Source organism: Balaenoptera physalus (assembly GCF_965194825.1).
Source record: "Balaenoptera physalus genome assembly, chromosome: 8".
NCBI classification, from domain to species: domain Eukaryota; kingdom Metazoa; phylum Chordata; class Mammalia; order Artiodactyla; family Balaenopteridae; genus Balaenoptera; species Balaenoptera physalus.
Window position 1 is genome coordinate 105,558,842 of NC_138887.1, and position 14,886 is coordinate 105,573,727.

A 14,886-nucleotide genomic window follows, 5' to 3' on the forward strand; every position below is an offset into this window, starting at 1 on the left:
GCAGCTGGGGTTAGCAGTTCAGTCCTGCCGGCCCCATAGGACACAGCGGGGTCTGCCTGTGGGACAGATCAGAATGGCCTGGCAGAAATGTACTTCCTCTGGGTCAAATGTCCCCATCAGGTAGGCTCTGACTCTCAAACAGAACAATCTAGCTCCCCTCAGAGGTACTCCAAAGCTTGCCTCAGAGGTTGGCTGGCATGATACCTGAGTGCAAAGCCTCATCTGAGTCTTGATATTATCCCATCCCTGCTAGGCCATCTTCTGGGGTCATCTTGGCCTTAGACCTGCTGGTACCCAGGATCTTGGTATCTTTTTACATACAGTCGCCAAGTGAGTGATACAGACACGAGCATCCTGGACCCAGAGGAAGGGAAGCCTGTGGCTGGGCTGTGAGGAAACATGGCCAGTGCAGGTGGATAGGACTTGGAAGGGTGGGTGTGGGGCGGCGGCTATTCCAGGCAGAGGGACCATGAGTCAATCACCAAGACGGGGCATGTCCACCCGGTGAGGCACATCTCTGCCATGGACATCTGCTGGAAATCTTGCCCTGGAGGGACGATGTGCCTGACAACTTAGCCTTATCACAGAAGGGCACGAGATGGGCAGGGAAGGGCCTGGGGCCCATGCAATGGACTGTGTGTGCAGGAGCCATCATTCCAGCTGCCGACCATCCAGACTGAGGCATGCAAAGCATTTTCATAGCACTTGCACACGCCAGGCAGCACCCTGGGCTGTTCGGACATGTTATCTTGCCTAATCCTCATAACAGTGCTAAGGTATTATTATAGCCTTCATTTTATAGATGGCGAAACTGGGGTACAGAGCGACAAAGTAACTTGCCCGAGGATCTACCAGCAAACCCAGGGGGTTTGTAGAGGGAAAATGATGAGTTTGGCTTTAGAGGTGTTTGCAGATGTCCAATAGGCAGTGAGATCGTAAAAGCTAGAGGTCGGAGAAGCCGCTGGGGTTGGGATGGATCTAGTGATTCAAGAATATAACTCCTGGAATGATTTGAAATTGTATATGATTTTCTCTTTTGTCTTCATGAGTCTATGACTTTTACACACGGTCTGCCAAAGGCAGCCATATGTCTGGTTAGAGATAGAATATTTTATAGAAGGATTGCCTAGAGAAAGGCGAAGTTGACAGTCAACTTCCAACTTTCGATATACGATTATGTGGCAGGACAGGAGTCTTCAAGCCAGGATAGTATCTTGAGGGAGGATTCACCAAATTCCTTTACTTCCCTCTTTCCCCACTGGTTCATCAACAGTGAGTCTCCTGCCCTGTTTTTAAGGCTCAGGTGGAAATCTGGGGAAGGGTAAATACGACATAAGGGAGGTATAGAAAAAGCATGCCCCCCTGCCCTCTTCTGGATCAGGAGATTTAAGGGAGAAGCAGGATGGGGCAGAGGCTAAGGAGTCCCCGGCCAGTGACAGTTAAGACGGGGCCCTGGGCTTCCCCGGTGGCGCAGTGGTTAAGAATACGCCTGCCAATGCAGGGGACACGGGTTCAAGCCCTGGTCCGGGAAGATCCCACATGCCGCGGAGCAACTAAGCCCGTGTGCCACAACTACTGGGCCTGAGCTCTAGAGCCCGCGAGCCACAACTACTGAAACCCGTGCGCCTAGAGCCCGTGCTCCACAACAAGAGAAGCCACCACAATGAGAAGTCCACGCACCACAACAAAGAGTAGCCCCCGCTCGCCGCAACTAGAGGAAGCCCGCGTGCAGCAACGAAGACCCAACACAGCCAAAAATAAAATAAATAAAATAAATAAATAAATAAGATGGGGCCCTGTCATCCAAAGACCTCTCCAGGCCCTGAATGAGCAGAACTCAGGCGAGACAGCAGCTATTCAAGATCTGAGGCCATAAAAGCACATAAGAGGCCAGAATAAAGCATCGTCCTGGAGAGCAAAGGACCCCACTGGAGAGCTGGACCAGCACACCCCAGGCCGGGGGCCTCTTCTCCCAGCAGAGATAGGCCAGGCTAGCTGAACGACTGAGCATTTTAGACCAAGAAGGACTGAAGACACCTAAAGGGCTTTTATAGTTATCCTGCCTGATTAAACTTCATCAATTACAGGCCTCATTGAAAACTGAATTTTTAATACTGCACATCCAAGACGTAGTATGAGTTAAATATCCAGATCTATGGAGGAGTGACTAGGTGGTAGTAGAAGCTCTGGAATAATTGGATGTAGCCAAGGAATGTGAGTGGAATGAGACCAGTGAGCTGAAGAAGCAGAAAATTTGGTCAAAGACGTGAGGGAGAAATTAGAGAGAGTGGGGCTGGGAAGTCTGGAAGTTTGGGTTATAGGGAGACGATGGTGAACAAGGCAACTTAGTGTTTCAAAGGGAAGGGAGGATGAGGATGGAGAAAGGGTCATTTGATTTGACAATTAGGACATCAAGATGACATTTAAGAGGCCAGGTGAGCTAGTGACAGGAAAGAAACCCGTCAGGTAAATCACTGGTGTTAAGGAGTGAGTGAGTGATGAAATGCAAACAGCCAGAGTAAGTGTTTCCTTTGAAGGTTTGTTAATGGGGTAGGCAAGTAAGAATACATCAGATGACAATATGAGAGGGTAGCATGAATGGGAGTAAAAGGACCTGGGTGTGACTGTAGGTAGAGAGAAAGGATCCAGTCAATGAGAAAAGATTAAAGATGATAGAAAAAAAAAAAGAGAGAGAGAGAGAGAGGACACTGGAGTGTGATGGTTGAGCAGGACATCGTGTGGAGAAGATGAGAAAGGTGATCAGGAGAACAAGGTGGAGAGACTGACCCGGTGAAGGAAGCAGGGACCTCTATCTCCAGGAAGGAAGACAAGTGAGGACACAGGTGTTCTCAGGTGGAGACAAGTGTTTATTAATACATGAGACATGTCCCCCTTTCCATTTTCCTTTACTAACTAAAAAGTGAGGTCACCTGTAGATGAGGCTACCCAACTGGGGACACATCCGGTGATGAAGGATTGGGAGGGCAAGATGCAAGGGGGATGCACCTGCCCACTGGATGCTTGGGCCTCGGCTTTACGCCCACTTCTCATAAGAGGAGGGGCATTGTTGATGCAATGGGTTAAGCTGTGACAGCTGCAAGTGAGAACAGTGGAATTTTAGAAATGGAGGAGTCAAGGGAAGCAGGGGTTTTCCTGGGAACAATTTCTGAAGCTTTGTCAGCTTCATTCCTTGTTCATATAATTTTATTAATAATTTTTACTTATTACCCAAAGAACATTGCCAAAACAATAATAGGATTTCTTTTATTTTAAATATTTGTTTATTTATTTGGTTGCACCTGGTCTCAGTTGTGGCAGGCAGGCAGGCTCCTTAGTTGCGGCACGCACGTGGGATCTAGTTCCCTGACCAGGAATCGAACCGGGGCCCCCTGCATTGGGAGCTCAGAGTCTTAACCACTGCACCACCAGGGAAGTCCCAACAGGATTTATTTTAAATCAAGATTTCATTTTTCCATGTTTCTTCCCAGTCTTAATCCTAATCCTTTTATGACTTTTATGTGGCTCTAACCAGATCATAGATTTCAGCGGATTGTATTTCCTGAAAAACAGCCACAGCAGCATTTCAAGTCCTGCATGCTTGTTTAGAAACTGGTCACTCTCCCATGACAAGGTAGAGTCTCTTTTCCTTCCCCTTTGAAACTGGATGGGACTTTGTGACTGTCTCCATGAATGGTGATGGAGGTGACACTGCATAATTTCCAAAACTAGGTCATGTAAGGTGAGTTGACTTCTGCCGGGCTCCCTCTCTGGAGACTCTCAGCGTTGGAACCCAGCTACCACGTACTGAGAAAGCTCAAGCCGCATGTAGGTATCCCAGCCAAGAGATCCAGCTGAGGCTTTAGCTGACAGCCAGTGTCAATTGCCAGTCATGTCATCTAATGAGCCTCGGATAAGCCATCCAGCTGTGTCCTGTCTGAATTTCTGATCCATAATAAATGGTTGTTTCATGCCACTAAGTTTTAGGGTAATTTTTTATGCAGCCATAGTAACTGGAACACTCAGAGAGTTTTGTTTGATAACTTTTGCATTTGTTAGCATGAGCATTTACTCATGTTGCTTCATAGTCACAATTATCATCTTATTGGCTGCAAAATATTTTGAATTGATGTAGTATAGCTTATGTAAATATGGTGCTATTCTTGGCTATTTAGACTGCTTCTCATTTTTTACTACTTAAGTAATGATATAAAAAGTTGTGCATAGAGATTTTTCTTTGTCTTTGAGCTGCTTCACTGGGACAAATTCCCAGAAGTGAAATTACTTTTGGGCACGAACATTTTTATGACTCCACAAATGTACCACCAAATTGCTTCTCAAAATTGCATCGATAGATTCTACCATCCATTGTGTTTGGTAGTTTGGGTGCATAAAACCACCTCAAATTTGTTTTGAATTGAAGTGGGGTATAAATAAATAACTGCATTAAAGAAAAACCTTTACTATAACTATTAATTTAATCGGTGAAATTGTATTTTATCATTGCTTATAATTTGTATGTCTTGGGTGAGTACTGAGGCTGAGATTTTTCTCTATTTAAAAATGGTTTTTCCATATTTTAAAAATTGCAAAAAATTGTTTTACACATAAAAATATCTGCGTATATTCTTTATCCAGTAATGTGTTTATAAGAGCTCTTGCGATCACTGGTTTCTCAGCTGCAAGTCACAATTCATTAGTAGATTATGAAATTGATTAAGTGGCTCATGACCAGCATTAGTGACAAAATTAGAATAGAATAAAATAAAATATAAGAAAATTATATAAAAATAAAAATACCATTCCACACATAGTGAGTTTTTTGTGTGTGAAATTTTTTTTTTCAATGTATGTAGTGGGTCATGATGTAAAATGTGATTTTTCTTCGTGGAGGATGCAAACAAAATGTTTTTAAAAAGTGGTCTTGTGGGCTTCCCTGGTGGCGCAGTGGTTGAGAATCTGCCTGCCAATGTGGGGGACACGGGTTCGAGCCCTGGTCTGGGAAGATCCCACATGCCACGGAACAACTGGGCCCGTGAGCCACAACTACTGAGCCTGCGCGTCTGGAGCCTGTGCTCCGCAACAAGAGAGGCCGCGATAGTGAGAGGCCCGCGCACCGCGATGAAGAGTAGCCCCCGCTCACCACAACTAGAGAAAGCCCTCGCACAGAAACGAAGACCCAACACAGCCAAAAATAAATAAATAAATAAATAAATAAATAAATAATAATTTTAAAAAATCTCTCTCAACAGAAGGGTACATATACAAAAAAAAAAAAAAAGTGGTCTTGTAAAACCATATTTATTAACCCTTTTTCACATTGATGTGAACATTTCCAAAGCTATGTCTTCCCTTTTTATTTTGAATTTTCTTCCTTTTTTACCATTTTAATTTTTCACACGGTCAGGCCCAGCAATCTTTCGTAATTTCTTATTTCAGTTGAAAACAGAAAATCATCTTGTTTCCACGAAGGTGACAAATGATCCATCCCGTTTTTTTGTCTGAAGAATTCTCCAGACACCCCTGAACTTATAAAAATTCATGTCGGCTCAGCAAAATGCAAATAAAGAGCTCAGGCGCAAATGCTATTGCGGAGTGGGCAAATCGAGAAGATGTGATAAACCTGAGAGCACGTCCACCCTGGTCTCTCTTCCAGCTGTCAGAGTTTATGTTGCATCAACCAAATGAGTTCTGGTGCAAATGCTGTCTAAGCGCATGTTCTCACAGTCACCCAAAGATAGCTACAGAATGGTGAAAAACAAGTTGAAGAGGAAGTAAAGCTGAAGACCCCAGAGCACATGGAAACACTCAGAGTAATAAAGAGAGATGCGTTTGGGGACAGAATGGTTAGAATAAAATGATAATGATAATAATAATTGCTGCTGTGTATTACATATTGACCAGGCTCATTTACTCCTCACCAACACCGGTGAGGTTTACCATTATTTCCATTCCGCAGATGAGAAAAGTGCGGCCAGAAGGCTACGCGACTTACCCAAGGCTGCTCAGCTTGGTAATACGTGTCCGGAATTTCAACTTCAAGCCCATGCTCTTGATCACTGCGTCTCCAACAGGAGCTAGCGGTTGCAATCAAAGGAAAATGGTGAACGCCTGGGAAGAGTTACGTACAATTTAGACGTCTTACAGGAATTGCTCTGTGGGAACCTTCCAGATTCCCCTTTCTTCTCTGGGGAATGTCTTTCAAATAACTGGATCTTGTGATTTAGAATAAAAGCAGCTTCTACCCTGTACAGTGCTGGAGATAAACAAGACTAATCTCTTGTATTCCATCTGTTATTTTGCTGGATTACATTCAGATCGTGAAATTTCCTAATGTTACAAGGTCTCAAAGAGGCAGTGGAGGCCATGGCTTGGAGCACAGACACGGCAGCCAGTGTGTGTGGATTTGTGACTCTGCTCAGCTTCCTTCTAGCTGTGTGATGCTGGCCAAGTTTTCCTCTTTTATAAGATGAGGATAATAATAGTACCTACCAATTAGGGCAGACAGTGCTTGGTCTACAGTAAGGGGTACATTATTATGTTATATTATTATTACATACTATAATTACTTATTTTGAAGTCAGTATACTTTATATTAGTTATATTTTTTTCTGGTTGGAATTTAAGAGATCATCTAGTTTTATCAGCAGCAATATTTATAGATGGGGTGAGTTTTTATGTTGATGTTTCTAAGTTACATTTAATCACCTGGCATTTTCTTATCTAATTCCTCAGTTTCCAGAATGCATGCTATTCGGGTGGGGTGACCAAGTGTCTCAGTTTACACTTGTCCCAGCATAATTATTAATAGTGCCCCTTTCAACTCAAAAGGGTCCTGGTTTGGAAGATAATTCACATGGTCATCCTATTTGGAGAACTCCAACTGCTCCTATCTCTTGTCACTGCTATATTATGTGATCTGGGTCAGGAGTCCCAAAGCCTAGCATAGAATCAAGGGCAGTGATCCTAACCATTTATCATGCCAGGACCCCTGGGCAGGCTGCAGAAGACTTTGGACACCCATCTAAGTAGAATTTTTTACTACATAACATTAAATGCACAGTATAACAAAGAAATTCCATAATTTTGAAAGAATGCTAATCAAAATATTGAAAAAACCAAATCTGTGATATAGTAATACACATGCTTTTTAGTTAATAATTAAATAACAGGTCTAATGACAGGTTTAGTAACTATTATAATTTCAAAGAAGACAGGTTTAGTAACTATTGTAATTTCAAAGAAGTGATGTGCTTAAATGATATTTTGAGGTATCTGTGACAATGGTGACATGATACAGAAATGCCTGTGATTTCTTTTAGCAACAAAATCACAGGTACCATTTCTGTTTGTTTTCTATATTCACAGCAGAGCATAATTTTTTTCCCTCTCCAAGTTCCGAGACCTCTTGAATTCTATCCAGAGCTCCCTGGATTTGGGTGGATGTTTCTGGTCAGCAGGAGGGAAGCAAATTGTACAAAGACCAGGAAGGAAAGAAGAGACTGGGATGGTCATGGGCTTGGTGATGGAGGAGAAAACTATGTGGGAGGTTGCCAGGATGTGGATGGATGGAGTAAGAAGGCACATGGGTCTGTGGCTTGTCTGTGTTGACCGAATATGGGAGAGGTGAGCCCATCCAGGATATAGCCTGCTGGGAACGTGAATTTGCAGAGTGGTTCAGTTTGTGGACTTTGAAGTCCGACACAACTGGATTTGGATCCAAGCCCTGCCATTTACCAGCATGGATTTTGCACAAGCCATTTAATTGTTCTGTGACTCAGTTTCTCCTCTGTTTAGTGGGAATATTTATACCTACCTCACAAAATCACTTTGAAGATTAAATCAGACAATGTATGTAAAAAGCTTTGTACAGTGTCTGATATGCTTTTATAAGTTCCCCACTGATAGTTTCGGCCAGAGTACTGTGGTGATGGTTACTATGAAGGTCTAACTTCCAATAGTAAACAAGGGCTCCCGCAGTCACTAAAATATGTCTTCACTCATGTGTAGCCAGCAGGGGGCAGCAAATATCACACGGCAGTATAAGCTTAGGAGGAAAAGAAAATGCAGGGGTGAGTGTGGATGGAGCCCCCCATCTGCTCACAGGCAATGAACTAGATGAACTAGGTCCCTTCTGCCGCCCACCCCACCTCCGTTTGACCCACAGTGCCTAGAAGTGTGTCCAGTCTCTGTTCTTGGGTCAAGCCCACCCAAACCAAAGAAGCATTGTCAGGAATGTTCTGGTGAGGCTGCAGGCCAGGGATTGGGCTGAGACCGGCGGTTTATGTGTGCCCCATAATATCCAAGCAGCATTTTAATCATATAATTGGGGGGCGTGGGTACTAGGTCCGGGGAAGAATTCTGGATACAGTGGGAGCTTATCAGTTTCCTCTCACATACTCCCTCCTTCAACTCTTCTTGTCATCTAAACTTTTACCTGTCCTCCAAGTGTTCCCAGGAGCCAACAGGGCTTACACAAGGGGTGCCCAATTTAGGAACATCAACCTAGGACATCCTGTTCTGTCCTTCCTTATCCTACCGCGATGAAGTTATTGCCTTATGTTACCCTGTACAGAAAATCATCTGGAAACCTTGTGAAATAGAGCTCCTGTGCACACATGGAAAGCAATCATCCCTATTATAGTGACAGAAAGTCAGCAAGGTGTAGATGCCAGGATCTTATCTCCTTATCCCTTTGCAACCTTTCTCCAGGACATCAAAGAAATGGGATGCGATTAAATAGGATGATGGTAGGAACGTGGTGCGAGAAATAGGCAAGCAGAAGTATCATTCGAAAATGCTTCCCCAGACACAGAAAACAAACTTATGGTTACCAAAGGGAAAAGGAAGGGGGAATAAATTAGGAATTTGGGATTAACAGATACACACTACTCTATATTAAATAGACAAACAAAAAAGACCTACTGTACAGTGCAGGGAACCATATTCAATCTCTTGTAATAACCTCTAATGGAAAAGAATCTGAAAAAGAATATATATAACTGAATCACTTTGCTGTACACCTGAAACATTGTAAATCAACTGTAGTTCAATAAAAATCACAATTTTTTAAAAATGCTTCCCTTCTCCAAGTGACTAGCCCAGGAATCGTTTGTAGATCTGTACCTTGAGGATGGCATGATCTCCCTCTCTGTGCCCCTTAGCACATGCCACAGAGCTGAACGTGTGACTAGGTCTCCAAGAATTTTTATTGAAAGGTACTAAAATTTGGGAAATGAGCAGAGAGAGCCCCAATAGATACAATCTGGTTCTCCATGGAATGATTGTAATCTTTCTGACCCTTTTTCCTAAGGATCAGAACACTTCTCTGCAAATGAAATCTTATAATTCCAACAAACAAAGCAGATGAAAAGGAATTTGCTCCAGTTGAGGCGGGAGAGAGAGAGGAGACCTAGGCACCCCTTCCCGACCTCAGCCCTGGTGCACAAATCCAGGCTTCCTTCAAACACAGTTTGAACCCCTTGGCTTCCCACAGGCTGACAAGCCAGTCTGGTTTCTAGTCCAGATTATGCCACCAATTGAGGGTTTGGGGTTTCCAAAATGGTGTGTCCAGACTAAGAGGACGGACACCAGTGTAGGTGAGCTATAGAAGAAGAACACTGGATAAACAACCAAAGATAGAAGTTCTAATCCTGGCTGTCCTACTAATTGGCTGGCTCCTGTTGACTGAGTCACTTGGTCCCTTCTGTACATTGAAGGCTGTGACCACATGACCTCTGAGAGCCCTATCAGAGCCAACATTCTTGTCCAAAACTGCTGACTCATGGTGACTGGGAGGGAAGGCCACATAATTCTCCTTAGCGCCCAGGTCCAGGCCCGGAGCCTCTGCTGCAGACCCACGTGAAACCGTGCAGCAGGAGTGCGTTTATAGCCCCTCTGCTCTTCCTCCCCCTTCTCCCGTGCTGGGCCTCCGTGCCCTCCCCGCCATGCTGAGTCAGGGGGACCTGTCCCCTGTGGTCAGTGCCCCCTTCTCTGGTTTCTGGTGACCCTGTGCTCCAGTTCCACAAAAACATGTCTGGCTTCTGTTAGCCTGGGGCCTCAGGCTAACTCTCCCTTCCAGGGTCCCAGCTTTAATACATATACCCCTAGAATTCTCTTCCAAAATCTGCTGTTTCTTGTCTGACCACCTCTCACTTCCTGGACTGCAACTCTTGCATAGTTTGCTTATCACTAGTGAATGGCTATGTTATCTACCCAGCATAGAAAATTAAAGACGGTAGGAGAGAACATTGATTTTTAAAAGATAATTCTGTTTAAAGAATCTGACTTCTTTTGCTCAATAACTGCAGTTCGGCACGCTAGATTTTCTGTGTGTAGAGTTACGATAGCAACAGAAATAGTCACAAAAATTAGTTTCAGTGCGATTTAGTGGACAGATCACAGAAAGAGAAGGTGGAACTGAAACGGAGCAGGACCCTATGGTCCTGGCCCGCCCCATGTCCTCAGCCTGACTTTTGTCCGTGAAAAAACTTTAGCCAAAGAATAAGTTTAATCAGAGAAGTGAGAAAATGCAGAAACAAAGGAAAACAGTCAAAGGAGACCAAATAATAATAGTTTAATCATCAAGCATAGTCAAGGACCTTTAGTGTATATATATATATATATATATATATACACATTTTTTTTTCTTTTCTTTATCCATTCATCCACTCAATCATTGGTGGATCCTTAGGTTGTTTCCATGTCTTGGCTATTATGAAGAATGCTGCAATGGACATGGGAGTGCAGATATCTCTTTGAGATAGTGATTTCATCTCTTTTAGGATGTATAGCTGAAACTAAAAAAACATTGTAAATCAACTACATTTCAATAAAATTTTAAAAATTGCTCTGTGAGCTTTGGCTGGTCGCTTCACTTCTCTGATCCTCAGCATTTTTTTTTGTTGTAAAACCGAACTGTTGCTTGGCTAGGCATGCCAATCTGAACGTATATTCTTTTGAAATGCTTTCTAAACAATATGGAGTTCTAGGTTTGCAATTTGTGGTAGCCAGCCTCCATGGTGTCCCAGTGAATGGGGTTGATCTTTGGTGGACATGACGGTGTCTGACTTCTGAGGTTAGATAATGAAGACATCATGGCTTCCACTTTGTGCACTCTTGGATCACTCATTCAGGGAGAGTCAGGATCACTCACTCAGGGAGAGTCAGCTACCATGTCATGAACATTCCAGCAGCTTTACAGAAGGTACTTGTTGGGAGGAGCTGAGGCCTCCTGCCAATACCCAGTACTGACTTGCCAGTGACGGAGTGCATCATCTTGGAATCATATCCTCCAGCCTTAGTCGAGCCTTAGCATGATGAGTCCCAACCGTCATATTTACTGAGAGACTCCCCCATCCAAAACTACCCAGGAAAGCTGCTCCGGAATTCCTGGACTCCAGTAACTGTGTGAAATAAGTGTTATAATTGTTAAAACACACACACACACACACACACACACACACACACACACACAAACAGAAGAAAAACAAAGGGTTGGATCCCAAGGCTTTGAAGTTGTGTTCCAGGGCCCTCACGGCTGGGGGCTGTGTATGGGGGTAATAACTGATTTGGGTCCCAGCCTCCTCCCCGACTTAAACCACAGCAGCTCTGCCATCATCTAGTGTATATATTGAGAATTCACAGAGGATTTATTTTAAAGAAAGGAGTCTACTGCCAAAAATATGTTTGAAAACACTGGACTGGGACACACTGGATTAGATGACCTCTAACACCCTATGATTCCATCTATCAGTATGAAAAAAAAACTTCTTACAAACACATGGGCAGCATTTTCTTCAGGGCTCACTCGTCTTGCCAGGAAGCACAATCCCTCAGGTTGGAAACAAAAGTTCACACTGTGCTGCACACAGATAAATGAATCAGGAGTTGCCCTTCCTGTGCATGAGGCTGGACAGAGTCTAGGCAGTGGAGAAAGAGCTGGTCCTGCAGAGGAGAGAGCCCCACACTGGACACAGCTCCACCCCCTGGGGCACCATCTACAAACTGGGGGGGGACAGTGGGTTTGCTTCTGTTGCCCACATTTTGTTATAATAATAATGACGCTATTAACAACATCAGCAATGATGACTAGCATGTATCGAGGGCTGCGTGCAAAGCCTGGGAGATGGGTTTCACATTCATGACCTCATTTAATCCTTATGACCGCTAGGAGGGAAGCATTTGTAGATTGGGGAAACAGAGGTAGGTTAAACGATTCGCCAGAGTCATGGATTAGGAAGAGCAGAGCTGCAAGGAAGATTCAGTCCGTCTATACTTACACAATTTTTTGTTACCATCTCACGTATTTTAGGCCACTAGTCAGAACTGAGCAGCCCCTCTTTGGGTCTGAAGTACACTGATTTCACACTAGGAGGTTTCCATAGTTAGTCGTTACAAGATAAGCTCTTCATTCATCAACTCACTCGTACATGCAACTGCCATTACCAAGCGCCCACTGTGTGCCCAGGCACGGTTCTAGGCACTGCGGACACAAGGGCAAGGAAAACAGACACTGGTGCTCCCTCGGGCTTAGCTGGGAGTTGGGCTGGAGGAAGACCTGAGAAGCCAAACTCTGGGGAGGGAAGGAAGGGAAGCTTCCCTTCAGGTTCCTGAGCCCAATGTCTTCCTGGCAGTACAGCTAGAACATGCCTTCAAGGGTCAGAAAGACTAAGTGTGACCTGGAGCTGGACCCCAAGAGCCTGAACCTCCAAAGACAGTCCCCCTAGGAAGGCTTCCCGGGCTGAGCCCAACACAGCCGGTGCTCTTCCTGGTGGTGGTCCCCCCAGGGCTCTGCTGGCAGCTCCACCGTAAGCGAGGGGGCCCTCCGTCAGCGAGCACCACAGACACTGTACTGAGACAGCTCATTTGGGAATTGTGTCAACATACAGGACACAATTTCACGTTGAGAAACGTGAAATCAGACCCTGTGCTGTCTGAAATCAACCTGTGCCACTATTGTTCAGAGCAGATTTTCAAGTGCGGGTCTTAATCGCCCATGAGAGTCAATCAAATTTTGTTCCATCTTTCAGTCGGTCTCATTATCTTAACAATTCTACTCTTTGGCTGGAACTTTGTTTTGGTCAGATTCCAACTGTTCCATGAATGTATTTCGTGGCCCCAGCAGAGCTCCTCAAAGCAGGAACCTACACCCGTGTTCTGTAACTCCCACCGACTTGGCCCCTGGAGGGTCAGTACATTTGTGACCAGGAGTTTACCTGAGTCCTGAGGCTGGGATGCAACCTGCCCAGGATGGTGGAGGGGGGATGGGGGTGGGGTTAGTTCCCCAAAGGGAAGGTGGAAAGGGGCTCTCCACTGGGAATGCAGCATCTCTACCCATGGAGACCCTCTGGCGTCTATCTGCTCCAGCCCTATGCTGCAAATACTCCTCTGTCTTGTCTTCAAAATGCAGCCCCAGTCCTTTGTGACAGCTCTGATCCCCCTCCTCTTCCTTCACCCCAGGCAAGGGACAGTTCTTAGATATAATCGGAGGTCTTCTAGAAAGCAGGGAGGAGGGCTAGCAAAGGGCCCTTTATCTTGTTTGTGCTTCTGGCTGACTTCTCAATGGTCTTGTTTTGAGAGATTTTAAGCAGGGATCTAGAAAGCAGGCATCTGATTTAAAATCTCTTACTAGTGATTACCCCAAAGTTTTTCCAAAGTGCACTTAAGCCAACTCTTGACTACCTGGAGAAATCGTTTGGGAACTAGATCACAGAGGACTTGCCACAGCTGTTAATAAAATGATAGTCTGCTCTTGGTGATTTAGAGGGTGACTGAAGAGGTTTGCAGTTTGACTTGGGATAAGGTGGGACCTGCCTATCCAGCAAGGGGGACTGGACCACAGTGACCAGTAGGTTCCAGGAAGCGAAGGGCCCAGGCAGTGAGCAGTGGTCAGTGCCTGGTGCTCTGGGCCCCCCACCTGGCTCTGCCCCAGCTGCTCAGGGGCTGGGCTGCTCTCCTGTATCCCTGGGTGAGACCCAGCAACCAATGTTGCCCAACTAAACGCTATCCATCCGACACATGGATAACCTGCAAAGCAGTTGTCACCTAACCATAGGGGCTATAATCATCCAATAAACAAAGCCAGGAGCAAAGCAACTTATTTTCTTAAAACTTGAAGTCAACACTTATCTATCCGACCTCCTTTCCTGGCCTTTGTTAATTCTGGATAAGGAATTATTAATTTTTTAAAAAGCAACAGCATTTGTAAAAGTAATAAAAGGCCTTTACTTTTGTAACCCTATTTAAAGTATTCATCCATCTCTGTCACTTGAGGATACAGCGAGAAGGTGGCCGTCTACCAGCCAGAAAGAGGGCCCTCAGCAGAACCCGACCATGCTGGCACCCTGATCTTGGACTACAGGCCTCCAGAGCCTTGAGAAATACATTTCTGTTGTTTAAACCACCCAGTCTCTAGTATTGGGTTGGCCAGAAAGTTCATTCCGGTTTTTCTGTAAAATCTTATGTAAAACCCAAACGAACTTTTTGGCCAACCCCATAGTTTGTTAGAGTGGCCCAAGCTAATACCTATTATTGATGCTTTTCTTCCCTCTGGTCCAGACAATGAGCTTCATGAAAGCAGTTTCTTGTGAGTGGTGCTGCTTAGTAACCATAGGACTTTGGCCTTCACAGGTAGGAGGAACAACCAAGTAATTTGTGAAATAACAAATGGACTTGTGTTCTGGCTCGGCTGCAGAGCTGAGGCTCTCAGCCGTGGCTACACATTAGAGTCACCCAGGGATCCTGCAAACTCTTGATGTCCTGGCTACACCTGGACAAATGAGATCAGTTTCCAGGGATGAGGACCAGACACGCCAGCATTCGAAACCTCCCAGGTGTCTCTGATGTGCAGCCAGGATGAGACCCAGACCCCTAAAGCTAAATGGGTGA